This window comes from Pseudorca crassidens, chromosome 7 (assembly GCF_039906515.1).
Source record: "Pseudorca crassidens isolate mPseCra1 chromosome 7, mPseCra1.hap1, whole genome shotgun sequence".
Lineage (NCBI taxonomy): Eukaryota > Metazoa > Chordata > Mammalia > Artiodactyla > Delphinidae > Pseudorca > Pseudorca crassidens.
In genome coordinates, this window is record NC_090302.1 from 94,531,748 (window position 1) to 94,558,105 (window position 26,358).

A 26,358-nucleotide genomic window follows, 5' to 3' on the forward strand; every position below is an offset into this window, starting at 1 on the left:
AGGGGCCGACTATAAAGGTCAGGATGGCATGTATGAGAAATTGATGGTTAAGCTGAGACCGCTGGGATTCAGAGCCAGACCTGCAAATGAGTGAACTGGGGTAAAAGGAGGCTTATCATTAGAAAGTGCCCCGTAGCAGAAAAGAGTTTGGTGTGAGATGGCACAGTGAGGAGGCAGCTAGGGCAGGTATACGGTGAGCTGGAGGGAAGGTGGCAGGAGATGAGAATGGAGAGAACTGGATGAGCCCAGGTGTGATTTTGGAATTTATGTTCAAACGGAAACCTTTGAAGGTTTTAAGCCAGGATGTGGCATGACCACAATTACATAAAAAAATATTGTAAAGTGGCCACTTGCGGGAGAAGAATAGTTTAAAGGGGAACAGGACGGGAAGTAGGAAGGCCATGAAGGTGGCTGCTGCAGTAGTTCAAGCATGAGATAAAGGAAGCTAGACCTGGGGTGGCAGTTGTGGGATTAGGGAAACATGATGACTTTGACATATATTTTGGAGTTAAATCAATGGGGATCACAGGTGGATTAGATGTAGGAGATGAGAGAGAAAAGAATGAAGATAATGCTTTTCTTTTCAGTTTCTTTGATCCTGAAAGCTTGGTCAGTATCCCTGAGTCTAGTGTGCTTGGTAGACCCAGCCTACTCAGTGCATTTGACAATGTGTTTTTTTTTTATGGAACGGAGCCCTCCTCTTGCTGCCGCTTTCAACAGCTGCAGAATGCAGGCCTGCTTCAGCACCTTTAATTTCCCCTAACCTGCTCTCTTGTTTAAGCAGCTGTCACTGGGCTGGTGGGCTCAGTGGCAGCTCTTCTTGACCAGAAAAAATCTGCTTTGATAAGAGCATGTGGACAACAGCCAAGAAGTGTGGGGACCTTGCACTTGTATTTCTTCCCTTTTCTCTAAGCTATATCACAAACTATCTATTATCCACATGAAATATTTTTTCAAATGTTTTAAGTCATAAGATATGAAGAGAGAGAAACAAAGTAAAAACTAGAGAAGTAAAAGAAACGTTCTAGTCCTTGCTACAGCTATATTTCTTTTGGGGGTCCTAATTCCTTATCTTGAAAATAGAAGATTTTATTCAATTTTCCAAGTCCCTTTTAGCCCCACCAATCTTGGACTTCTTACAGTAATTATCTACTTTTGGGGGCAATAAAGTAACATCAGTTTTTCAAAACACGAATAACACCCCTTTACCAGCAAAAATCTGAAACTGAAATTAAATATCTTTGCATGTATGGAACTTAATAATGAGTATAGAAATATCACAGTAGTTATAAGGCATTTCTTTTCTTTTCAAAATTGAAACATAGAAGTTCAACTCCTGGATACAATGGGATAGTTTGGAGTACACCAGTGTTCTTGCTAAGAACCACTGAAAAACCAGATAAAATGTAAGTCTGTTGAATGCATGGGAGAGTCAGGAAGGCACCTCAAGTGAACCATATTCTAGGGCAAAAATCCTGGCCAGAAGACAAATGCAGTTAAGTAAGGCAATTTTCCACTGCTTGTTACCCTGGAGCATCTTCCAACTCTTGGTATGGCATGGGAGAAACCAGCAGAGAGTTTAGAAATCTCACAGACTTGAGACATAAGCATTGGACGTCAGGACTGTGAAGGCAGTCGAGGTTTAAGGAGGCAGCAGTGTGGGAAGGCACAGTGTATGGTGAAGTACAGCGTTTCCTAAACTGTTAAACTGCACGGGAAGAAGACTAAGATAAATAGCAGGAAGCTGCTGAGAAGTAAAACAGAGGGCACATAGCAGGGTTCGTCGATACAACCCAACTCCATCCGATGGTCTTGAGTCAGATACCTATGTGACATCTCCCAGGCAGCATGCTTCATAAATGTAAATTGTTTACACAGGCAGGCAATTGTAATCCACGGACATCTTGCTCAAAGTGGTCCATCCACAGGGATTTTCCTCCATACAAATATTATCTTCCTCCACTTATGATGGGGTTACGTCCTGATAGACCCATTGTAAGTTGAAAATATCATAAGTGGAAGATGCATTTAATACTCCTAACCTACCGAGCAACCAAGCTTAGCCTCATCTACCTTCAATGTGCTCAGAACACATTAGCCTACTATTGGGCAAAATCATCCACCACAAAGCCTATTTAATAACAAAATGTTGAATAGCTCATGTGATTTATTGAACACTGTACTGAAAGTGAAAAACAGTGGAAGTCTGGGTACAGAATGGTTGCGAGTGGATTCATTGTTTCCGCTTGTGATCGCGTGGCTGACTGGGAGCTGTGCTGGCTGTCACCGCTCAGCATCACTGGAGAGTATTTTCCTGCATATCGCTAGTCCTGGAAAAGATAAAAATTCATAATTCAAAATAAGCTTTCTAATGAATGCATATCACTTGTAAAGCTGAAAAATTGTAGTTGGAGACATTATAAGTCAGGGACTGTCTGGAGAGTGTTTACCTGAAAGTCCAGAGTTTTGCTTTATTATCTTTCCTCTAGGAACACACTTCCACCCACAGTAACTGAAAGAAAAATGCATCACATGTCAACTGTTTTGACTCCTTTCTTGCTGGTGTTTAACTGAGAAAACTCAAAACCAGACCGCTTGGGTTCTAAACTAGAATTTGGGCTGAATCTATCTGTACTACTTTTGAAAAAAATTGAAGTAATAATAGTATTTTTAAAATAAACTTTTAATTTTAGAATAGTTTTAGATTTACAGAACAATTTTGAGGATAGTACAGAGGGTTCCAGTATGCCCTATACTCAAGTGTCTGCTTTTATTAACATCTCACATTATTATGGTACATTTGTCACAATACTCAAACCAATATTGATATATTATTATTTACCCAAGTCCGTACATTTTTCCAATTCTATTTGTTTATACCAAATGTTCTTTTTCTGTTCCAGGATCCCATCCAAGTTACCACCTTACATTTGGTCAGCATATTTTCTTAGGCTCCTATAGGCTGTGGTAGTTTCTCAGGCTTTCAACTTGTTTTTTTATGACTTAACAGTTTTGAAGAGTAGTGATCAGGTATTTGGGGGAATATCCCTCAATTTCGACTTGTCTGATCATTTTTTCATAATTAGACTTGAATTATGGTTTTGGGGATAGAAAACCACAGAGGAAAAGAGATAGTCTCATCACATCACACCAAGGATACATACTATCAACATGACATGTCATCTCTTTGATGTTAATCTTTTACATTAAAAAAAAATTGAAGTATAGTTGATTTACAATGTTGTGCTAGATTCTGGTGTACAGCACAGTGATTCAGTTACACACACACACACACATATATATATATATATATATATATATATATATATATATATATATATATTCTTTTTCATTATAGGTTACTACAAGACATTGAGTATAGTTCCCTGTGTTATACAGTTGTTTATTTTATATATAACAGTTTGTATCTGCTAATCCCAAACTCCTAAATTATCCCTCTACTAGTATATTTTACTATTAGTAAAATAATAGTATTTTAATGATTGAATTGTTAAGAGAGTTAAATGAGTTTTGCTATGCTTGGCACACAGTAAGCTCTCAACTGATATTATCCTTATGATTGGCTTATCTGAATTAATAAAGATAACAAATAGAATGGGCATAAACAGGCTTGGCAAAAACACAGCTGACTCATGGTAAGGGCTAAAATGAGGGCTTATGGGGTGTTGATGTGGAAATGTGGCCAGACTGTGAACGCTCTTAGAATAGTTCTTTACAGATATAAGCTGTATGTGTTCATACATGATCTCCGGTGACATATGTGTTCTCTATTCCCCAGCCAGATGTTTGAAAGGCAGCTGGCATATCCTGGAAATATCATCCTAGGACCATCAGGGCTTTTAGTGTGACTTTGTCTTTACTGCCAACTCATCTGGTGTCATCAGCTGGCAGGAGGTTCTCTCTGTGACTATGGCTCTCCCTGGCATCCATTATACCTCTGCACTGATATTCTTCACACTAAGCAAACCATTTAGCTGCTTAAATCCATGTGTGTGTGTGAGCCCAACAATTTGGACGCATGTCAACATCCCAGATGGTTAGAACACAAGTGTGTGGTCATTTTGGAGCATCAGTGTAGTTTATCTCCAAGACTGGTTGACTGGAAGGCAATCGAGAGCATGTCTATTGTAGATGTTTCATTTTCTTTCTTTGCATTATACATGTAAAACATGAGTGTTGTAAAATAAAATCAAATAATAAAGAAGGTCATAAAGAAGAAAGTTAAAATTACCTTTAATTCTACCAGCGGATATGCTTTTTGAAAATGTGATCCATTTTGGCTTTTAAATTGTATTTGGAACTATAGTGTTTTATTTTTGTTTTTCCAAATCATGGCAGATGATCAATGAAATATTAGCCCCAAATCCAATAGAGATTTTAATAGTTAAATTTATGTATCCTATTTGCAACACACTTCATCTGAGGCCAATCAAATATTGCAAGGTGCTTTTGGTAACATTAAATGGCAGGTTATAAGAAATTTGTTCCAAGGTATGCTTGCTCATATTTTCTGAGAGGAATTCTAGCACCTGTAGCAATGTTGATACAACAGAATTTTATTTTTTGTCCCAGTCAGAGTTGAAAGGTAGATAAGCTGTGTGACTACAACTCACATTATCTAACGGGTTTGGCACAGCAGTGGTTATAAGACAGTAGTAAGCATCTATTTTCTTTTTCTGTAGTCTCATCAGGTTATCTATTCCTTTTCTGTATGTTCCAAATACTAACCAGAGGATAGTCTTCAAGGGAAAACTTGGAACCATGACCACTTTTTTAAAAAAAAGAAGAGAAGAAGGTATAATTCTGGGCATTCCTTTAGTGTTTCATCTTTTAACATGAACCTTGCTGCCTTTTACAAGGGATATTTGCTCTTTGACCAAACTGTGGCTTTTTGCAAATCTTAAGCTGAATTACAGAAACACTGGTTAAGAGGTCAGTTGATGCTGTACTGTTTCTTTCCCCAGATACTTGGTCCCCTTACAAAGCATAAATTCTGAATAAATTGTAATGCTGGAAGCTCACAGACCTGAGATTGGGAGTAAAATCGAGAGAGGTCATTTAAGTCACTTACTTTACCTCCTGGAATGTCTAAGTTCTGGGCTTTTATAGCAGTCTAAAATAAACCAGAAAACTTCTGGATTCCATTTCCTGCCTTGCATCCACCATTTCATGGCTGGCTGTCCTTCCCTTCGCTGTGGGAGGATATTTCTCTTCCTATTCCAAACAGGTTCCAGCAGTTGAGTGCTGTATCCCATCTCTTTTTGCAGACATTGCTGTGTCAGTACCTCCTCTGCTTCATAGAAAGAGAACCCACCATAGTGACAAACAGACACGAGGGAAGAAATCCCCCTGTGAGTACAAGCCTCTCCATGGAGAACAACTGAGCTCCCTTTTTCCCTTTATAAACCTTCTTCAAAAGAAGCCAACCTGCTTCACTTTCTTCTTTCATTTTTATCATTTATTTCTAGCTCTGATACAAGGCTTCCATCCCCACCATTTCACTAAAACTAGAAGTTTAGATTCAAGAAGATGTCCAAAGGCCTATTTTATTTTCTGCTTAATCTACACACACACACGCACACACACACAATCTTACACATTTGCATTACTTGACATCCTAAGTTAATTGCTGATGCTGATGATTCTAGAATAGGAAACTCCAAACTATATTTTTATTTTGAGCCCTAGCCCAATATCCATTTTATTGGTGGATCTGAGCATCTTCATTTAAATGAGTCTAAAATTTAAGTTATCTCCTCTCTTCCAAGCCCACTAGATCTGTTCCTTCTGGAACCCATGTTGGCGAGTGGTGTCACATCTCACCTGATATCTAAGGATCATCCTGGATCCTACCTGCTCCTGGTTTCCCCCTTCCATCAATTGTCCAACCCTCAAGTTCTACTTCGTAAATCATTACCTTAGTTCATGCCTCCACCCATGTTTAGAAACCATTTACAATAACTGTGAAATACAACACACAAGAAAATAGCATAAAACTCAAATATACAGTATATTTTTAAAAAGCCATGTAACCAGTATTTGGGTCAAGGAAAAGAACATTCTAGAATTCCAGAAGCCCCTGAATTGTCTCTTTGGGATAACATCCACGTCCTCCTTCCTACTTCCTTGTGGGGTAACCACTAAGCTCATGTTAGGGGAAACACTCTTTGCTTTTCTCCCCAGTTTTATCACCAATACCTACATCTCTAAGCTGTGGAGTGTGACTTGCCTGTGGGTGAGCTGTGTGTACCCTTCTATTCTGTGATTTTTATTTTATTTTACTTTTTCATTTACCAATATGAGTTTGAGGATCATCCATGTTGTTGGTCATGTTCAGTGCTGTGCAGTGCTCCACGACATACATATGGAGCACTTTTCCCCGTTGTTCACTTGGTGGACACTTGGAGGGTCCTAGTTTTGAGCTGATCATAGTGACCTCCCTGCAGACACACTCCGTGCCCCTCCCTTGGTGTGCATGCCCAAGGGTCCCAGGGTATCTTCCTTGGGGTGGGGTGGATACTGGTCCCAATTAAGCAGCTCATCATTACCTGGAGTGGAAGTATGACAAGAATTTGGAAGTGATTTTGCAAGAGCTGATCAATTTCTCTCTTTTTCCAAATGACTTCCTTCCTTTTGCCTTTCATACCAAGGAATTTTCAAGAAGCAGATCTGCTGATGCCCCTCTTCTACTTAGCATTTTTCCATGGCTCCTCTTGGTCTTAGAAAACCTCTAAATTCTCTAACGATGACATTGTGATCAGACCTCTGCCCACCTCTCCAGACTCAAGTTCTGCCACTTGCACACCTCGACTCTATCAATCACCCACACAGAAGTGCTTGCAGCTACTGAAACACAACAGTTCTCATCAAGATCTGGCACTTTAGATGTAGCTTTTCATGTAAGTCAAATCCTTTAGGAGATCATTTCCTCATCCCCAGCCTAAGTTCAGTTCACGTCCCCAGCATTCTGAAATCACTCTGGTTGTACATTTATCATGACAGCTATCAGGCTATGTTAGAATTGTCTATTTACATTTTATTTATTCATATCCTGCCTTCTTATGCAAAGGGGTTGTATAGATAAAATACAATAGAAATAGAGCTGTAAGTAGATAAAAATCAGAATAAAGAAAAGTGTAGCTAGATTATATGATAAAGAGGGGAACCCTGGAAATTAGATATGCAGGCTATGAGATTTCATGTGGTCATTAAAATTGGGCCCCAGGTAGACACTGAGAATCAGAGACCACAAAGAAGTTGGGTTTATTCTCCAGCAAACAGTAAGGGTAGGGGCTGTATATTTCACTTCTGCATCCCCAGGGCCTGGGACCTCCTTGGTACAGGTGGATGTTGGAGTAGGTGCTCAAGATATTAGTCACCTTTAGGAATTGCCACCTCACTCATGCACTTTAGAATGAAAATGGTACATATGTTAGACTCACTGAATCATTTGGAGGGATGAGTGTTATCTGCAAGCTGTAGTCACTGACTCAGCTGTCTACAGGGACAATCTGTCAACAGAAATTAGTAAGACTGATCAGGGATAGGAGGTATGAGGCACTGGCAGGCCTCTGGTGACAAGGAGAGTCCATGCCTTCTGTGAATGGGAAGCATAGAGTTGTAAAATTATACAGCTTTCCAAGAGAAAAAAGATGTTGGGATATTTTAAATATGAGATTTTTCTGGCTCTTAAAAGTTGGCAACTAATTTTGTAACTCATGTATTTTAAAAATAGAGGGCTTCCCTGGTGGCGCAGTGGTTGAGAGTCCGCCTGCTGATGCAGAGGACACAGGTTTGTGCCCCGGTCTGGGAAGACCCCGCATGCCGCGGAGCGGCTGGGCCCGTGAGCCATGGCCGCTGAGCCTGCTCGTCCGGAGCCTGTGCTCCACAACGGGAGAGGCCACAACAGTGAGAGGCCCGCATACTGCAAAAAAATAAAAATAAAAATAAAAATAAAAAATAATAATAAATACTATAGAGATTCTTACTGAATGGGCTAAACCAATCTCAACAATTTGCATCCTGGAGTTGACTGGAAGTGAAAACAATAATGGAGGGTCTTTCAAATGAAATAAACATAAAGAAAAATAAAAGTTGGACCAAATAACTTAAAATTTTTTTTTCTATTTTTATTTATTTATTTACTTTTTGGCCACACTGTGTGGCTTGTGGTATCTTAGTTCCTCAACTAGGGAATGAACCCGTGGCCCCTGCAGTGGAAGTGCAGAGTCTTAACCACTAGACTGCCAGGGAATTCCCAAAGTAACTTTTTAAATTTAACTCTTCACATTTTCCAGTTTCTCTGAATTTTTTTAAGCATACTTAGCAGAAGAACACTCAGGGTTTAGGAAATTGTGGCATAATAAGAAATACATATTTGGTTGTTACCTCTGCTTCCTGGCACATGGTTCCTAAAACCCTTGGACTCTCCAGAGTGATGAGTGTCTTATTTGTTAATGAGGAGACTGGTGGCTGGGGACCTCAAGATAGCTTTAAAAATGAGGGCTCTTCTCCAGAAAGATCAAGCTTTGATTAGTGGGTTGGAACTTTCAGTCCCAATCCCTGGCCTCCCTCCAGAGAAAGTAAAGAAGGTGGAGACTGAGTTAATCATCAATGGCCAATGACTTAACAAATCATGCCTATGTAATGAAACCTCCATTAAACCCCCTATATGATGGGGTTGGGGGAGCTCCTGGGTTGGTGAAAGTGTGGAAGTGCTGGGAGGGTCGTACACCCAGAGAGGGTATAGGAGCTCTGCCTCCCTTCCCCCATACCTTGTCACACACATCTCTTCACCCGGCTATTCCTGAGTTGTACGCTTTCTAATAGACTATTTTCCTGAGTTCTGTGAACCACTCTAGCCAATCACCAAACCTGAAGGGAGAGCAGTTTTGGGAACGCCTGACATTGCAGTCAAGTTGGACAGAAGTGTGCGTACATGGGGGTATCCAATACTTGTGACAGGCATCTGAAGTGAGGACAGTCCTGTAGGACTGAGTGGGCTCTTACACCTGTGGGATCTAGGCTAAGTCTGGGTAGTTAGTATCAGAATTCAATTGAATTTTACCACACCCAGTGGGGGACTGGAGACTAAAAACTGATTGTTGGTGTGAAAAAAACCTCACACATTTGGTGTCAGATGTGGTGTGAGCAAAAACAGTCTGATGAAGTATTGGAAGCTATCTATTAATAACTCTTCTCAGTGACCCAGAAGGATCAGCAGCTAGAAGATAATTCATTTTGAGACCAACATGGGGTCATAAACTAAGTTCATTTGTGACCACTGCACGAGAGGCTGCCATCCACATAGGCTGAACATCAGTGATAAGGATTTTACATTCACTTCCTGGAAACTGAACCCCCTTCTTTCAAACCACCCACTACGTCCTGTTCACGTTATATGGACCAGCAGAACTTAGCTTCCTGTTTATTGGCCCTTTAAACTTGACTTGGGAATTTTTACCTTTAACCAGTAAGAGAATTTCTGATTTCTCTTGGGAAAACGCACTAAGATGGAGAACATCAATATTCCTTTTTATTATGCAGGCCAAGATGCTAAATTCTTTTTAATCAACACTTTCCCATTTCCTAATTTCTCCATAGTGGTCTTATGCCTGAGAGTAATGTAAAGGTTTCGCAGAACGCTTATTGATTATTGAGTAAACCAGACAATTGTCATCCAGTAGGCTTATTTAAATATTGTTTTTTGGTTCAATTGTTATAACATGATTCTTAAATGTCCAAATTCTAGGAAAATGAAGCTTGAGGAAAAGGAGGATATGTTTTACACAATAGCTCATTTAAATGTAGAGCAAAATAAGTTCAGAGGGTAAAATGGGAAGTGAAACATTTCTTTAGAATGTAAAGGGAAATGCCAGGTCAAGAGACAGCACTAACAAGGCAAGGATTATTTTTGCACACACCATCTGAAGTCTTCACACCACCACTGGCTCTTGCGGTGGGAACTTCACCTCCCCACCCCTGCCCTGCCCTTACCCCTCCCTCCTCAGTGTCATGAGTTGTAATGAGAGGCCTTATGATCGAGCTCAGCTTTCAAATGGATTGATCCTCTCTTTTGCCCATCATGCTTCATCCCTGTTTGCTTTTATCACTGATAGCTGTCCAAAGATCCAATGTCTAAGGATCCTTTACCTCCCCCTCCCTAACGCCCTTGCAAGAGCCAATGTGACCCTATGGTACATCCTCCTCTCTCATCACACCGTGTGCTGGACCCTGTGCCCTCAAGCTCTCCTTTGACCTTTGCTCTCACCTTTGGACATCTGCCCGTCTTCCAGGTACACCATCCTCACTACAGACATCTCAAGATGATGCTGGTTTTTTCCTCATGTACTGCCTCCCTTAAGACCAGGAAGTAGAGTTGATTCCTCTTCCTTCTTATTGCTTCTCCCAAACTTTCCTTTCCCTCCTTCCTAACCAAAACTCCTTGATTCTTAAGGATGTACTCCATCTGTCTCTGCCACCCTCTAATATTGCTTACTGCCACTATCTCCCTAGTCATTGAAGACATGAGACCCAGCCACAGCTTTGTACCTTACTGTATTCCAGTGACCATTCACAGTAGGGTCACCAACCTTATGGGTGACTAAGGTGGTCATATATCTCGGTTTCTCTGGAACAGCCTCAATTTAGACCTACTGTTCTTGAATAATTAGTATTGACACCTCTCAAGAGTTTCCTCAAAAGTGTTTTGTTTGGACGATAAATAGATCATCTTCTGGATGGCCCATACATCACCATATATCACCCTTCTGTTACTTTTTCACCTTCATCTACTTTCTCCTCTCCCTCACTTCAGCCAGTCAATCCTCCATCATATCCTGAAAGGTATGCTAACCATTATATAAAATCTTAACTCTGAGCATCCCAAAACATGAACAATGACTCCTATTTTTTTAGTTGCAAAACAGTTGACCTCCACCAAGACTATCCATTCAATGAGTTTTTATTACAATCAACTCTCTTGATATCCTGTCCCTCATTACAGTTACCTGCCAAAACCCTAATCTGCTTCAACTTAAATATCATTCTTCTTCCCATCTGTGTCCAAGCAGACCTTGATGTAAAAACTGTTATTCAACTGGACTTACTGGTTTCATTTTAAATCATGGCTACAGACCCCAAATAGACATTAATCCTATGAATCAATCTTATTTAGTTTCTTTCATCAGCAGTTTACCAGTGTGCAGGCAACTGGCTTGAAAACAGATCAATAGAATTTACCCCATCTGAACAACAGAAAAAAAAATAATTTGAGAAAAAAAGAACAGAGCCTCAATGACCTGTAGGACTACATAACAAAGATCCAACATTCATATTATTGGAGTCTAAGAAGGAGAGGAGAGCATGAAAGTGAAAGGATACTCTAAGAAATAGTGGCTTAAAACACCCAACATTTGGCAAAAGACACAAACCTATAGATTCATGAAGCTGAACAAATCCTAAATAGGATAAGCACAAAGAAGCCCATGCCAAGGCACATCATAATTAAACTTCTAAAATCTAAACACACACACACACACAGAAAAATGACACATTCCCTATAGGGTAACACTGATTCAAATGACAGTGGGTTTCTCATCAGAAACCATGGAGGCCAGAAGGATGAGCCACAATATTTTTCAAGGGTTGAGAGAAAAGAACTGTCAACTGTGAAGTCTAAATCCAACAAAACTATCCTTTAGGAATGAAGAGAAAAATAAAGACCTTTTCCTAATCATAAAAGAGACCTGAAAGAATTTGTCTCTAGAGGACACACCCTGAAAATTTCTTCAAACAGAAAGGAGACTCTGAAAGAAAGAGTCTTGGAGCATCAGGATGGTGGAAGGAAAAGTGGAAAGAGCAGAAATATGGGCACACAAACTAGACTGTACTTTTGCTCATGAGTTTTTCCCCTTCTTTTCTATATAATTCAACATTCATTTATGATGAATCTTGCCAAACTAAGAGTAGAAGGGAACTTCCTTAACTTGATAAAGTGTGTCTATCAGAAATCTCTAGGAAATATACTTAAGGGTGAAATACCAACAACAGTCCCTTTAAAATCATAAATAAGACAAGAATGTCCATTATCATTGCTTTTATTTGTTATGGTCCTGGAGGTTCTATTCAGTTCATTAAGACAGGAAGAATAGATCAGAATATAGGATTGGAAAGAAAAAAATATAAAACTCTCACTTTTCATGGCTGATGTGATTACAAATGAACTGAAGAGAGTCTATCTGGAGACACATTTTTATAACTTTTATAAGACAGCTCAGCAAGGATGCTAGATACAAATGAATACCCAGAAATCATCTACCTTTAATATTCAGCTACAAATGATTATAAAATATACTTAAAAATGTCATTTAGTGTGACAATGAAAAATAAATCTAGCAAAAATATGCAAGAACTTTATGGAGACAACCAGAAAATTCTATTAAACAACGTTAAATAAATGGAGACAGGTCTCATGTTCATGATCTCATGAGTTTTTAAAATTGTATTTGATGAGTGAAGCAAACATTATAACACCATATGATACTCATGACAAAGATAAAAACAGAGAACGTAAAAGGATCTAAATGGGAGTGAGGCTTCCACATTTCACTTGAAGTGGTAAAATAGAAGGTCTAATGTTACCCATTCAAAAAAACTCCTTTCTCAATACCACATTCCTTTCATTGTTTCTCCAATTCTCCTTGTCATTTCACAGCCCCACTTCATAAAAGACTTTCTCTCATCAACTCACTGCAATTTTCTTTCCCCTCACACAGCTCCACCAAAATTGGTCTTTTCAAGGTCACTTGCAATTCTGGCAAGAGTTGACAACAACTGATACTTTCCCAAAGTGTCTCCTGTAATCAAAGACATTTTCCTGTCAGCTGTCTCTGATGTCAGGATTATTCAGAATATTTATTTTCTGAGTCATCCTCCCTCATTGCTTTTGGTGCCTTGACGATAGAGCTATAATAGTTTTACACATTAAAGCACAAACGCTACTAGTATCTCATAGCCCAGCTGGCATTTTTATCATCTGTAACTATTTGTTAAAACAGTTGAAATCCTTGCAATTAAAGCTGCTCACGTCTACGGAAGCCTTAGCTTTGATACATCGCTGGAATACCACAGTGATGTACGGAATGAGAACATTGCCCTTTAAATTCCAAAGGCAAAGAACAAATCTCCAAATTCTCACTGTTTGTGGAGTGAATTCTTACAAGAGTTAAGCTTTTTCCTACTTTCCCTCTTAAATATTTTGATGTTATGCAAAATAATGGCAGTCGTAGACACGGGGCAAAAATTAGTCTTTTTATTTATTCTTATGTTGACAGCACTTTGAACTGAGTTCTGAGTATTTTGCGTTCGGTTTCAATTTGTAAAGATGAACATCTGAGTGCAGAACGACCTCCAGTTGAATGAGGGCTATCTTTAGCTCAGGAATCCTGTTTGTACCAAGCACTCATTTTTTAAAAGCTGAAAAATAAAAGGAGGTAGAGGTGAAGAGATATGTGTATGAAGTGTGTGTGTGTGTGTGTGTGTGTGTGTGTGTGTGTGATGGTGGGGGAGAGGGAGAGATTGAGACAGGGAAAGGGAGAATGCTAAACAGGCAAATGAGAGTGAAAAGACATAATCTTTGGAATCCATTAGCTTGAGTTCCAATTTTCACTATGTAAGCTTGGGCAAGTCATGCAGCTTCTCTGAGGCTTATCTGTGAAATGGGAGGATAACACTGAGTTGTAGGATTATGGGGATGTGATAGTTACCAATGCTGACCAACAAGCCTTGCTGTCCTCAACTCCATATCCAAGAATAGAACAGCCCTTTCTTCTGGCTTCATTAGGTCTAGGTGGGCCATGAGTTAGAAGCTGAGTGAAACACATCACCTCCATGCTAAATATTTGTTTTTCAATTCAAGGCCTCACAGAGCTCTTTGACCTTCCATGTGGTACTGGACAGCTTTTAAGTTGGTAGCTGCCCCAGGGGCCTGGCCTCTGAGCATCAGAGATGAGCAGAGAGCCTTGCTGCTCTGAGCTATCTATGTCAATAGGCTGAAACTAAACCTTGAATGTTCCAAGCACTGAGATTTTCAGTTGTGCATTGTCATGGCATAGCCTAATCTCTGCTGTGTCAGATGCATAAGACAGTCAAAGAGGTCAGGGGGCTTTTAGGGGAGGAGGTCACAAATGTTAATGTTGCTTTTGCTGTGAAATTGATCTCCTATCTTTTAGAGAACACTGCAAACTCTCTCCTTACACTACCATCTGCCCTTAGGTACCCTCCTCTCTTGAAGTCTCTGGTAGGTCCAAGCTCGTGTGAGGACAGAGAACAAAATTGACTTTCCCATAGGAGCCTAGAGTCAACACAAGTAATTTGGTTATTGGATGGAGACAAGTTAAATTAAGCCCTTGTGGTAAGCCTGTGACCATGCAAATTCAGGTAAAATATGATTGTGGATGGGCCCCTCCTCTTTCCTATGTCTGTTCTCATTTCATTAACCTTGCAATAAAGTAGCCCCAGATTCTGTGCCATTAAAGTCATGGGAACCCCCACTGAAGTTATGGGACCCTCTTCAGTGGCTGGCTTAATGGGTGGGTTTGGACCACTCCTTATCACCAAATCCACGGAGAGGATGATGTATAGGCTGAGCAGATGGATGGCTGTCTTACCTGGGTGAGGTGAGCCCTTCTCATCTTGCTGTACAAATCATCAATGCCAGCTCTGCCAGTCCTAGGGAGCTTACAGTCGTGATAGAGAACAACAAGCAGACGGGAACCATGCTGTCCACGGCTGGCATGCACATTCATCAGCCTGCAAGGACTGAAGAACCTGCCCACAGCTGGCTGCTAAGAGAGCAGCCGAACGCCATTGCGAACACCAGTCATGCTCCTTCTATCACCTGCCACGTTTCACACCTGCTACATTAATCTTCCGATAACATTGCTTTGATCATGTTACGTCTTGGCTCCAAAATATTCCATGGCTCTCCACCCTCTGCAGAACATAGGCAAACTCCCTCTCTGAGTTTGCTCAGGCTCTGTAACCACAGACTGTGTGGCTTAAATAACAGAGGTTTACTGTTATGGAAGCTGGAAGTCCAAGATCAAGTTGTCAGCAGCTTTGGTTTTTCTGAGGCTGTGAGGGAAAATCCTTTCCAGGCCTCTCTCCCAGCTCCTGGTGGTTTGCTGGTGAATTTTGTTGTTCTTTGGTTTTAGCAGCATCACCCTGATCTCTGCTTTCAGTATCTCATAGACTTCTCTTTCTGTGTGCGTCTGTCTCTGTGCCTAAATTTACCTTTTGTATAAGGACATCAGTAATGTTGAATTAGGGCCCATCCTAATGGCCTCATCTTAAATTGATTACATTGGCAAAGACCCTAATTTCAAGTAAGGTCATGTTCTGACGTATTGGGGATTAGGACTTCAATGTATATTTTGGCGGGGGGGCAGGGTTCAGCTCATAACACTCTCCTAGTCGAGCAATCAAGGCACCTTTTCCATCCTTTCTTTACCATCTTGTACTCCAAACTTTGAGTTCCTTTCTGACCTTGTCTATTCTGAACAGACTGCTCAAATACTATCTTGCCTGGGAGACTCTGTCTTCCTTCTCATGTCTACCCATCCTTTAAGACCTAACTAAATTGCTTTTATGGAGGTTTTCCTGGATTCCCCCAACCTTTGGTAATATATGTGAGCTTACTGAACTTGGTTTTTGCATGTACTACAGTTCAGGAAACTATCCACAGACTTTCTTGCAATTCTTCTATCTGGCAGGGCTCTACCACATCTTACCTGGGCAAGAAAAACCTTTGCTCTAGGTCCTCCCCATGGGATGAGAGGTCCACTGAGCCAAGGGTACAAGACTGCCCAGAGGCTGCATCACCTTCTAGAGTATTCTTCCTGCCCCCAACAGACCTCAGCCTGCTCCCAGGTCCCACCCTACATCATCCTCCTGAGAGTGAACCTCACCACCAGGGTCTCTAGCCCAGACCTAAAGGTGGTCAAGGGATGCTGGAGGGGGTGGACAGAGTATGGGTGTGAGTCTGTGTAGACGTGTATGGGAGGCCCTAAGGGTGGGGGACAGAGCCAGCCAAGGGGAAAGGAGGGCCATGATCGTGCTCTAGGGCTAGAAGCTGGGTCTTCTCACGTCAATGTCTCCAAGGAAAAAGAGAAGTCTAGATTCCAGTCTGGCCTTCCAAGTCATTATGGAGGTATATTTGTCAAGGTGGAAGAATAGAGCATATTCTATTCAACAGTTTGTAAGCTTAATTGATAACTTTAAAATATTTAAACTATTATACATGGGCCTCCATTTGTACTTTTGTTCAGGGGGTCCAGCAAAATTTAGGGATGGGGGTGCTCCAGGTAACCCTTTCCACCCTGTGTCTGACTGTGAATTTCAACCTGTTCTTTTTACAATGAGGGCAAGCTGAAGTTTGTCCTTCCTGACCCTTCAGCATTTTTTTTATATGTTCCTGTTTAGTCTTGATATAATCATGCTTCTGCTTTCCTATTTTGTGCTGATGATAATAAAGTGTTTCCATCAGAGTAGAGAGTTATCCCAACAAAAAGACTTAGAAGGAGACAGTGGGACAAGGATCATAGATCCCAAAACACACTTTCATAGTCAAAATATCTCCTGACAAGGGAAGAGGAAGTGTGGGTTCAGGCGAAGGGCTTAGTGGGATGAGAGCTGATGGTGTCTCTCCATGGCGAGGCTTCAGTCTCCCCACATACACCTGCTTGTGTTTGGCATGGGAATAGATGCCCATGCTTTCTCACAGATGGCTCTCACTGAAAGATCTGATGGTGATGGGGCATGGGTAGGAAATGCCTCTCATGGCCCCAATGACAAGGAAGCTATTGTCACTCTTCTGTGAGTAGAGAGAGGATTGCTCAATGGGCAGGAATATCACTACCCTCAATCTATTTGGAAATTTTCAAAAGTAGATGAGATGCCTGAAAATTAATGCAAAAGGTGTATATTAACAAAAGTCATTTGGTCAGATATAAACACATCTTGGTTCTTCCTTTCTGCACTTGGGAGGAGCTTGTGACTTTTCCTTTCTCCTGCCCTAATGCTGCCCTCTCACCTGGGAGGGCAGCCAAGTCTTCCTGGTGGTTCACACCACCTTCTGGTTTCCATAGGCATCCTGCCTGAAGGTCCTCCCACGTCCTCCCTTCCCCCTCAGGGGCATAATAAATTAGTTCCTATTTCCCCTTGTGCTACATCTGTGACAGCTAAATTAACTTCACTTCCAAAAATTCATTTGGGCAAAAGCATCCTCTGTCACCCTTTTCTTCTCTCTTGTTTTCGTTTCAAAATCTCATCCAAGGGGCTTCCCTGGTGGCGCAGTGGTTGAGAGTCCGCCTGCTGATGCAGGGGACACGGGTTCGTGCCCCAGTCCGGGAGGATCCCACATGCCACGGAGCGGCTGGTCCTGTGAGCCATGGCCGCTGGGCCTGTGCGTCTGGAGCCTGCGCTCCGCAACAGGAGAGGCCACAACAGTGAGAGGCCCGCATGCCGAAAAAAAAAAAAAAAACTCATCCAAATGCTTCATCAAAACCTTTCTTCTTTTTCTCTTTCTATTCTATTCTATTTGTGGATCAAAATTTTACTCCTATTATGGTTTAAGTAGAAGAGCAGCACACCCTTTTGAAGAATGTTAGGAATGAAAAATAGCTTCTTTTATGTATTTGGTACAAAATATGTCTTGATCTTGTCCTCTGTGGCTGGCTCTGTGCTAGTTAAATGCAACTTCATTTTACTGAGAAGCACATAGAGTCCTGGGGATATTTTAGAAGAGTTGTTTGTCAGTTCCACCAGTCAACTGCTAAGTAAATATTATGATTATTTTTTATAATACCACCGTAATGAAGGGGTTTTGAAATAACAATACAGGAAAGGTAATGAAGAACTATCAGTCTCTAAGTCAGGAGTTTTGAATCTGAGGAAAATAGACTTTCAGGTATCTAAGAAATTGTAAGCAAAAATTTGAGGGTAGGTATACATATTAATCATTAATTTTACTTTATGTGACAGATTACAATTTACCCAGTTAATACTCACCTCTCTTTTCTTCCTTAGCCACAGAACCCTTTTTTTCCTGGGAATAACAATAAGTCCAGCTATAAAATACAAATTTCTCAGCCTCCATTGTAAGTTGGTGTGGCTGTGCCTGAATTCTAGACACTGAGATTTAAGCAGGAGATGAAGGGTGGGGCTTCCAGGAAAGCACCTTAAAGGAAGGAAGAGTGACTGGCATACTCCTTCTGGCCCTTTCACCTTTATCCTTCTTCCTGCTTGGAATGCAGACATGATGACTACACTCCAGCCGTCATATTGGACCAGGAGGTAGCCTTGAAGTTGGAAGCCACTTACCAAGGATGGTGAATTGGAACTTTAGAAGGAGCCTGGGACTGCTTCTTTAAATTTGCTTCTGCAGGATAAAAATAATCCCTATCTTCTTTAAGCTGCTGACATATGACTTCTGTTTTATGGAGTTCAATCTAATACTAGCTGTTATGCTCCACTGTACTCAAGTGCAGGAAATATCACATTATTTTTCTAAATCAATGAGAAATGAATTTCAAGTGCCACTAAGCTGATTTGTAAGAAATTCAGCAGGGAAATATCATGCATATCTCTGGGCTTCCTGTTATGCCCAGGAAATGTGGTGAAAGCTTCTGATACTTGGCTCATCAGGATGGTTGCTACCATGCACAGAGAATGGAAGGTAAAGTGGAAAAACAAAAAGGTTTAAAATGGAAGAGTTTTGATCTTGATGTGGAAGAAAGAAGGAAATCAGAACCTGCCAGATGGATGTATAGACAATGCCTTAATATATTTGACAGCAATAGCATGACTTATGAGAAAAATGGTCTCAATGAAAAGACAACTTATGCTACTGATTGTTTGTCTTGTAAGTAAGTAAAGTTTATTGTAGATTTCACTATATCACAGTTATATAAAAAAAGGTAGACATAGCTCGTAAACAGATATCTGACCTCTTGCAATCTGAAGTCAGGGATGAAAAGGAGTTTGATGGGAGTAATACATGTATGACAGTCCTTATACAAATCAAGCACTGGCTTCTCACATGCAATTGAGTAACAAGTTTTACTCCCCACATATTTTGAACTACTGCTGAGCCTAGGCATGGGGTGTACCAGTCCCAATTTCTAATCATTCTAACACAATCAATGATCGATGCTCAGATTACTCTCCCTCTGTTTTCCTATCTGTAAAATGGCCATGGAGACATTCACCTCCACCCCTATAGAGGCCTGATCAGCAACAGTGATTTAATGCACGTTGGGTGTGGTAGAGCAAGAGAAACACAGAGACAGGCTCTGTTGTCGCCGCTGTTACAGTCATGAGGATTGTCTGGGGCCCGGGTATGTGTGACTCACAGAGGTCACATTCTGACAGGCTAGCTCCCTGGCACTTTTTGCCTGGCACTTGCACCTGCCCAGGGAACAGGTTATGGAGTTCAGGCTTGTTTGGGTTTGCAGCACATAATGATAGTTTCACGGCAGCTTGTGTTTTTGAATTGGGAGTTGGGTTTTAGGCATTCACATGTGATTAATTTGTCATTGTGACTCATTCCCCTGCCTGGAGAGCTGAGAGCTCAAGTCTGAAATACAAATACAAAGATGTCCAACGGCTTTATTTTCTCTAAGTGCTACCTACGGTCACACTGAAAGAAAGCCCAACTGGGGTCATTCTGAGTCAACCACTTCATCCTTTTATTTCTTTTCAGGGTACTGTATTTCTTCACAAAAAAGGAAATTAGTCAACTGAATAGGCTCGCTAACACAGTACACTGGAAGATTGCAAGGGAAGTCATGGATGAGTCAGGAGATTATCTGAAACTCATGCTTTTGGATGAGGGAGAAATACATTCAAAGAGCACATACTCGATCTCTACTAACTGAGTCTGAGTTGTCAGACTTAGTCGACGGCTGGGTCCCCAGGTCCTGAGATGATGTGAGAAGAGGCAGGATGGGCTGCGAAGGGCCAGGAACTGCCAGGAATGTCCCCCCCTCCTCTTCCCACACAGTCTTTCCTCGTGGTGTCTGCTGTCTGCTGACTACAGGAGTGTGTTCAAAGGCAGAGTCCCTGGAGCATGCTGAGCTGTAGAGCATTATAGCATGAAAGGATAGAAAGTAGTAGAAAGAACTGGCTTTTCTGCGCTCAGGTCTACTGTGATCTATAAACCACTCGGTTGATCCAGAGCTTTATTCTTCCCATCCCACCTACACAATGTGATGTCTTCCTTTCCTGGGACCACAGGGCACACATGTCCCTCCATGAAAAGGGCTGTGCTGGAATCAGCCAGGCTGGGAGGCAGCCAGGCCAGCCGACCAGGGTGTTGCAAGGTATGAGTTAAGAGGTGAGTGGACCCGGGTGACTTATGAGTAGGCAAATCGTACATGTTTACGATGTCAGGTAGAAGGAGGAATGCAGAAAGGATAAAAAGGAGCATTGAGAGAGAGCGGAAGCTGTCGGTACCCTGCTCACAGCCCCTATCTCAGGTTTGACTTTCTCTGGATGCTGGTGAGCTGAGCCCCTGCAAGAAGAGGGCCGGAAGTGCCCTGGAATTAGGAATACCCGCCCCCACCATATCCTGGGAACTGGCTTTAACCAATGAGTGACAGGATCCGGCGGACAATTGCTTGGGTTGGAATGACTCAGAGGCAGGTGTTCTAGAGGGTTCCCCAGAGGGTTCCCCAGGTAACCTACTCAATAATGAACAGTCCAACCAGGCATGTACTGATAAAGCCTTAATACCAGGCTCTCCAGAAAAGCACAAGTATCTGCATTCGTAGCCTTTGCTGGTTCCCACGATGCAAATGCTCCCACCCTGGCTGAATTGGAGGCGGCAGCTGTGTCAGCGTCACCCTAGGGGATCGGCAGCCTCGGGAGCTGGCTGATAGGAAAACGTGCTAAAATAGGGAGCCAGGCGTGTTAGCAGTGCCTTTGTTTTGATACAGTTTATGTAATTGCATGTTGATATCACAATTTTTAATAATAGCTGACCTTAACAACTGGCTTGCAAAACCCTGAAAATTTAACAAGCCTGCTCCCTGTTTTCTTCCCATCCCCTAGTCTGTCTTCAATCCCCTGCCCCTCCAGGGGCCGCTTCCTCAATTAATGATTCACATTCACACCCTGCCCCATGGGGAAGAAAAAATCCCCCTGCAGAAAACGAGCCCTCGTGGCTGCTTCGTCCACACTTAGACCAAGCTGACCTCAGAGTTGGGCCTCGACCCCCGACTCCTGCTGTCTTCCAACTGGGATTTTCAATAGTCCCTTGTGTGCCTCTTCTCATCTCCTGAGACAAAGCAGGTGGGACCCATCCCTCCTCTCTGGTTCTGGTTCTGTTACTTAGAAATATGGGGAACCTCCATCATCCTGATGGGCTGGGTACCACTCTGTGGCCCTCCTCCTCCCACTTCTAGTCACAAGTGCTATCATGAGGACCTGCATCTGGGAGATATCAGAGGGTGAGTGTGTATGAGTGTGTAAGTATGTGAGCATGTGTGAGCATAAGAGTGTGTGCACAAGTGTATATGTGTCAGTGTGTATGTGTGTGTGTGTATCTGTGAGGGTAGGTTGTGTGTGATCGTATAGGAGTCTGTATGTGTGTATACATGTATTTGTGCAACCATCTGTGTAAACGTGTGTGAGGGCATGTGTATGTATGAGGGTGTGTGTATGTAAACATGTGTGCTTGTGTGACTATCGGTGTATATGTGTGTGAGTTCATGTGTATAACTGTGTATTGTGTGCGTGTATCAGAGTGAGTGTGACTGCAGGTGTATGTGTGTGTGTGAATGTGTGTGAGTGAGTGCTTATGTGTGTGTGTGGTATCAGCACCTCTAGCAACAGCATCCTGTTGCTGTTTTTCTTGGGGGTGCCACCCTCACACCATACGCTGTTCCTGCAGAGCTGCCAGTCAAGGTGGCCTGACCCCACATGGGAAGAGAAGGGAGCTGGGGTTGGGCCCTGGGGCTGGGAAGGCTGCCCAGTGCCTCTGTCCATGGCCACAGTGGCTGACTTGGGGAAACAGGAGGCATGAACAGGGCTCCTACCCTGACTGATATGGAGTCTCAGATGGAGGGCTGTAAGACACAGAATATCCTTGTGGAATTTTCTGCTATAGAGAAGAGAAGATTGCGGCTATAGTTAGGAGCTGCTTAGCAGTGGTTTATCTGGTAAAGAGAACAGTGACACTGTGCTAGGCAGAGTGGGGGGAGCAGCAGTTCTGCAGAAAGGGGGAGGGGCATTAGGATGTGTCAGCTGCTTCCCAAGGCCTTCAGGGCTTTCCCAGCTACTTGCCCAACCTGGGCTCATACAGCTACTTGCCCTGTGAGAGATGGTTGTGGTCAGCATCTGAGAGGGCTCAGGGGGAGCGACTTGTGCCCCTGGATGGGTGCTAACCTCTCTCCCTGGGAGGGGACACAGCAGGGATGAGACGGGACCGAGGAGACACCAGATATTGAGTGCCTCCCTGATGCTCCTGTGCCATTCTGCCTTGGGGCGTTGTATGCATTCCACACTCTGTCCATGCTCAGAATTCCCAGGGACCTCAGGACCCCTGACTTCAAGGGAGCTGGAAGCTAGTTTCATGGCTGCCTGCAATGAGAGGCAGGCTCCCCCCGATACGCCTGGTCCATCGACCAGGCTTTGGAAGACCAGGTGCCATGAGCAAGGATCCTCCACCTGCCCTCTGGTAGGCTGCAGGGAGGCATGCAGCTTTGAAGGGAAGTAGTGGCAGAGGCCAGAAGGGAGCCTTCCATCCCATACCTGAGCCGCCTGTGCCACCTGTACAGTCATGGCTCAGAGCTAGCCCATGTGGTCCTCAGGCCCTTCCTGAGATGCATGCTTCCTAATGCCATTTTACAAATGCCTTTCCTGTTTGACTCAGTGAGGGTGAAAAGGGTTGTTTGCAAATACAGGCTCAATTAAATAACTGTATTGAAGAGGGGCCCCTGTTGTCCCATCCTAGAACACCCCCCTGGCTGTGGCCTGCAGGCAAAGGGCAGGTTAGGTCTCGGTCACTCAGCTGTGACTGGTGGAGGAGCAAAAGCCTGGGCTGTTGCTAAGAGACAGAACCTGCAAGGACACTGATTCAACAAGATTCCTTCCCCGAGTCTGTGTATTGGACCGATCCAAGACCCAGGGTGACAATGGAGAAGGATGGATACTTAGAACAAAGAATTCCATGGAATCTGAGAAGCACATGATGCCTTATCATATTATCAAAAGCAATGTATTCTGAGCACTTTCTGTGTGCCAGACACATGACACTACATCGCTGAACTATTACAGCCCCTTAAAAATTAATAAAAAAACGATTAGTATTCCCAGGGTCTAGATGAGGCCCCTAACTTAGGTAACCTCAGGCACACAAAGGTGACAAAGTAACAAGCTAGTCAGTGGGAGAGGTAAGAATTAATTGAGTGTGGTCCCAATCCAGAGTCACCTCTGGGGGAGGGGCATGGGAATCTGCATTTTAACCACCACCCCAGAGGGTTGGTTGTGTACCTCAGTTGGAGAACCACAGCTTTATTTAGAGAGCGACATCACTATATTGTGAAACCTACCTTCATTGTTACATATGTTGTCTGCATCTGATTTCTAAGGGATGCACACTTTGGGATCCTGCCCAGTGCCGCCTGACTCAGCAGTGGCATCCCCGAGCCCCCCACCTGCAGCACCTTTGGGGTGCTCTCTGGCCCTCTTCAGCCTTCCCTGGGTCTGTTTTCTGCATGTTTGTCTCACACATGCTGCTTGGTTGTGAGAAAACCTTGATGAAATCAGCATGCCCTTGAACATGTTTCCAGTTGTCCAGAATCAATTATAGAGAACCTGGGGTGAGTTGTGAGAGCCACTCTTTTTGTACCCAGCACACAGAATGCTCTGCAGAAAACTGTCAACTATTGATCACACCATTTGTTTTGTTCCCAGAGTGAAAGGAACGGAACATACAGGAGGACAGACCTGTAGGGCCAGCTATGTCATTTCAGACAAAAACAAGCTGTTTCTGACATTTTCAAATACTAGATGATTGTGAGTTCCAGGGACTATTTTGCCCTCTTTCTGTTTGTCAAAACAAAAACTTTCATTCTCTTGAATTGAAAGAGATTGAAAAGATTGAAAACATGTCTTCAAGCCTGCCTTCCCTGTGTAAGGGACTAGCTGATAGGGGAGAAAACACTTTTTTTTTTTTTTTTTTTTTTTTTTTTTTGTGGTACGCAGGCCTCTCACTGTTGTGGCCTCTCCAGCTACGGAACACAGGCTCCGGACACGCAGGCTCAGCGGCCATGGCTCACGGGCCCAGCCGCTCCGCGGCATGTGGGATCTTCCCGGACCGGGGCACGAACCCGCGTCCCCTGCATCGGCAGGCAGACTCTCAACCACTGCGCCACCAGGCAAGCCTGAAAACACATTTTAAATGTGTATTTTATCCCCGCTCTACAGATGGTCAGGCGTCTGACACCAGGTCTCAGTATCACTGGGCTGTATCCCCTTCTCTTTGGCTGAAGTCTCATCACTTTAGTGAACACAAGATGCCTCTGTAATCTCACGTCTTTCTTCTCTATTTGTGTTGTTTTCAATTTTTTGTTCCGTTTCATTTCCAGTTTCCTCTCCCAGCTCCCTCTGGCCACTGCTTCAGACTGGCATCTTTGGCTACCCCTGGGGTCACCACGAGGAGGGCAGGGCCAGCTGGAGTCCTGTGGGTCTGGGGTGGCCCTGGGTATTGGGTGGCCTCAGCCTTCCCCTGCTGATCTTGCCTTTCCTGTCATCGTGTGTTATCACATTTACAAGGGTCTCTCTTGGGGTCTCCTCACTTTATCCTCAAAATAAGGATTTTATGTTGCCTCTATTCTAAGGAGAATCTGTGAAATCAAGTAAGTGACTTGCTTATGTTCACACAGTTAGTTAGTAGCCAAGTTTAGCCTCTACCCTAGATCATGCTGGCTCGAATCTTGCTTTTATGTTGTTACAATTCTCCTTCCCCTCAAACCCTTTGATTTACTCTGTCTCTTCCCCCTTCCCACGCAAACTGAGGTCCCTGCCAAGGGCTGGGAATGGGAGTTACACACTGATAACTAGAAGCACTTTGGATGTGACCTTGGGCTCTTCAAAGGAACACTGAGTGATTTTGCTCAGGGAGAGGGGAGGGGGTAAGCCATCTCTCCATTCTCTTTCATTGTAGCTGGCTGGAATCTGCTCCTGTTTACTTCCCTGTAGATGCAACCTCCTTGGCAGATCAACTTCAGGCTTGGGGTTTCATTTCTGCTCCAGGCCTGTCCCCTTGCTGCCCATGCTTGTGGTCAGGATGAATTTGCAGTAAATTGCCCCAGCACAGAAATGGAAGGGAGGGCTGCCAGGGAGACGCAGCAGGAGGTGTGCGAAGGCTGGGGCACAGGGCACCATCAGAAGAGGCTCTGGACCTGGGGACTTGGAGATGTGGGTGGAGCACATGTGAGAAGCTGGAAGAGGTGGGATATAGCTTTCTGGACATGGCTGAGCCCTGTAATGATGGGGTAGGCAAGACCGCCTTCCAAAGTCAAGCAGTAGGTACTGTGCACTCCCTTGGAAACAGGCTTAGAGAATGACAAGGAACACTGGCATTCTCAGAGAGGACACAGCACTTTCCCTGCCTTTGTGCTTGTTTGGTGTTGTTCCAAACAACAGTTCTCAATTCTCTGACACCAACTGTGTGTCCAATGATTCAATTCAATTCTGACACTAATTAGAGTTAACACAGACTCTACAGTCTGAGGGCTCAGAGCCATAAGACTGTGCTCACTTCAGATGCTGGACATAAGTCCCAGGAATCACTCACACTTCTAATCTGCCAGCTATAAATTTGGAGGCTCCCAAAACACTACTCAGGTTCAATAATTCACAGGGACTACTCTCAAAATTCAGGAAAGTGCTTTTATTACTATTACTTGTTCATTGTAAAGGAAAAACTTAGGAATAGCCCCATGGAAGAGATGCATAGGGCAGGTGTGGGTGGGTGGTGGCGTGGATCCTCCATGCCCTGTCCAGGCACACCCCCCTCCCAGCACATCAATGTGTTCTCTAACCCTGAGCTTGCTGAACCCTTTAGTTTAGGGGCTTTTATGGAGGTTTTATCACATGGACAAGATTGATTAAATCATCAGGCATTGTCACATAACTCAATATCGAGCCCCTCTCTTAATTTTATTTCTTATTATACCACAGCACTATATCCAGAAGAGATCAGAAGCCTGATAAGCAGGAGACAGTTTCCTGATTTTAACCCCAGCACGAGGTAGAACCCCTTTGTTACCA

The 26,358-nt window shown here is 43.1% G+C and overlaps 1 long non-coding RNA gene across 1 annotated transcript in view; it reads right to left on the reverse strand.

The window, feature by feature from the left end:
• Window positions 1-2,163: 2,163 nt before the first annotated feature.
• Window positions 2,164-26,358, reverse strand: part of LOC137227124 (uncharacterized) — a 95,822-nt gene continuing 71,627 nt past the window's right edge. Inside the window, exons 2-3 of the long non-coding RNA XR_010944714.1 lie at window positions 2,451-2,512; window positions 2,164-2,330 (exon numbers count right to left, since the gene is read on the reverse strand). This is a non-coding gene — a long non-coding RNA (uncharacterized lncRNA). The remainder of the gene's footprint in view (window positions 2,331-2,450; window positions 2,513-26,358) is intronic.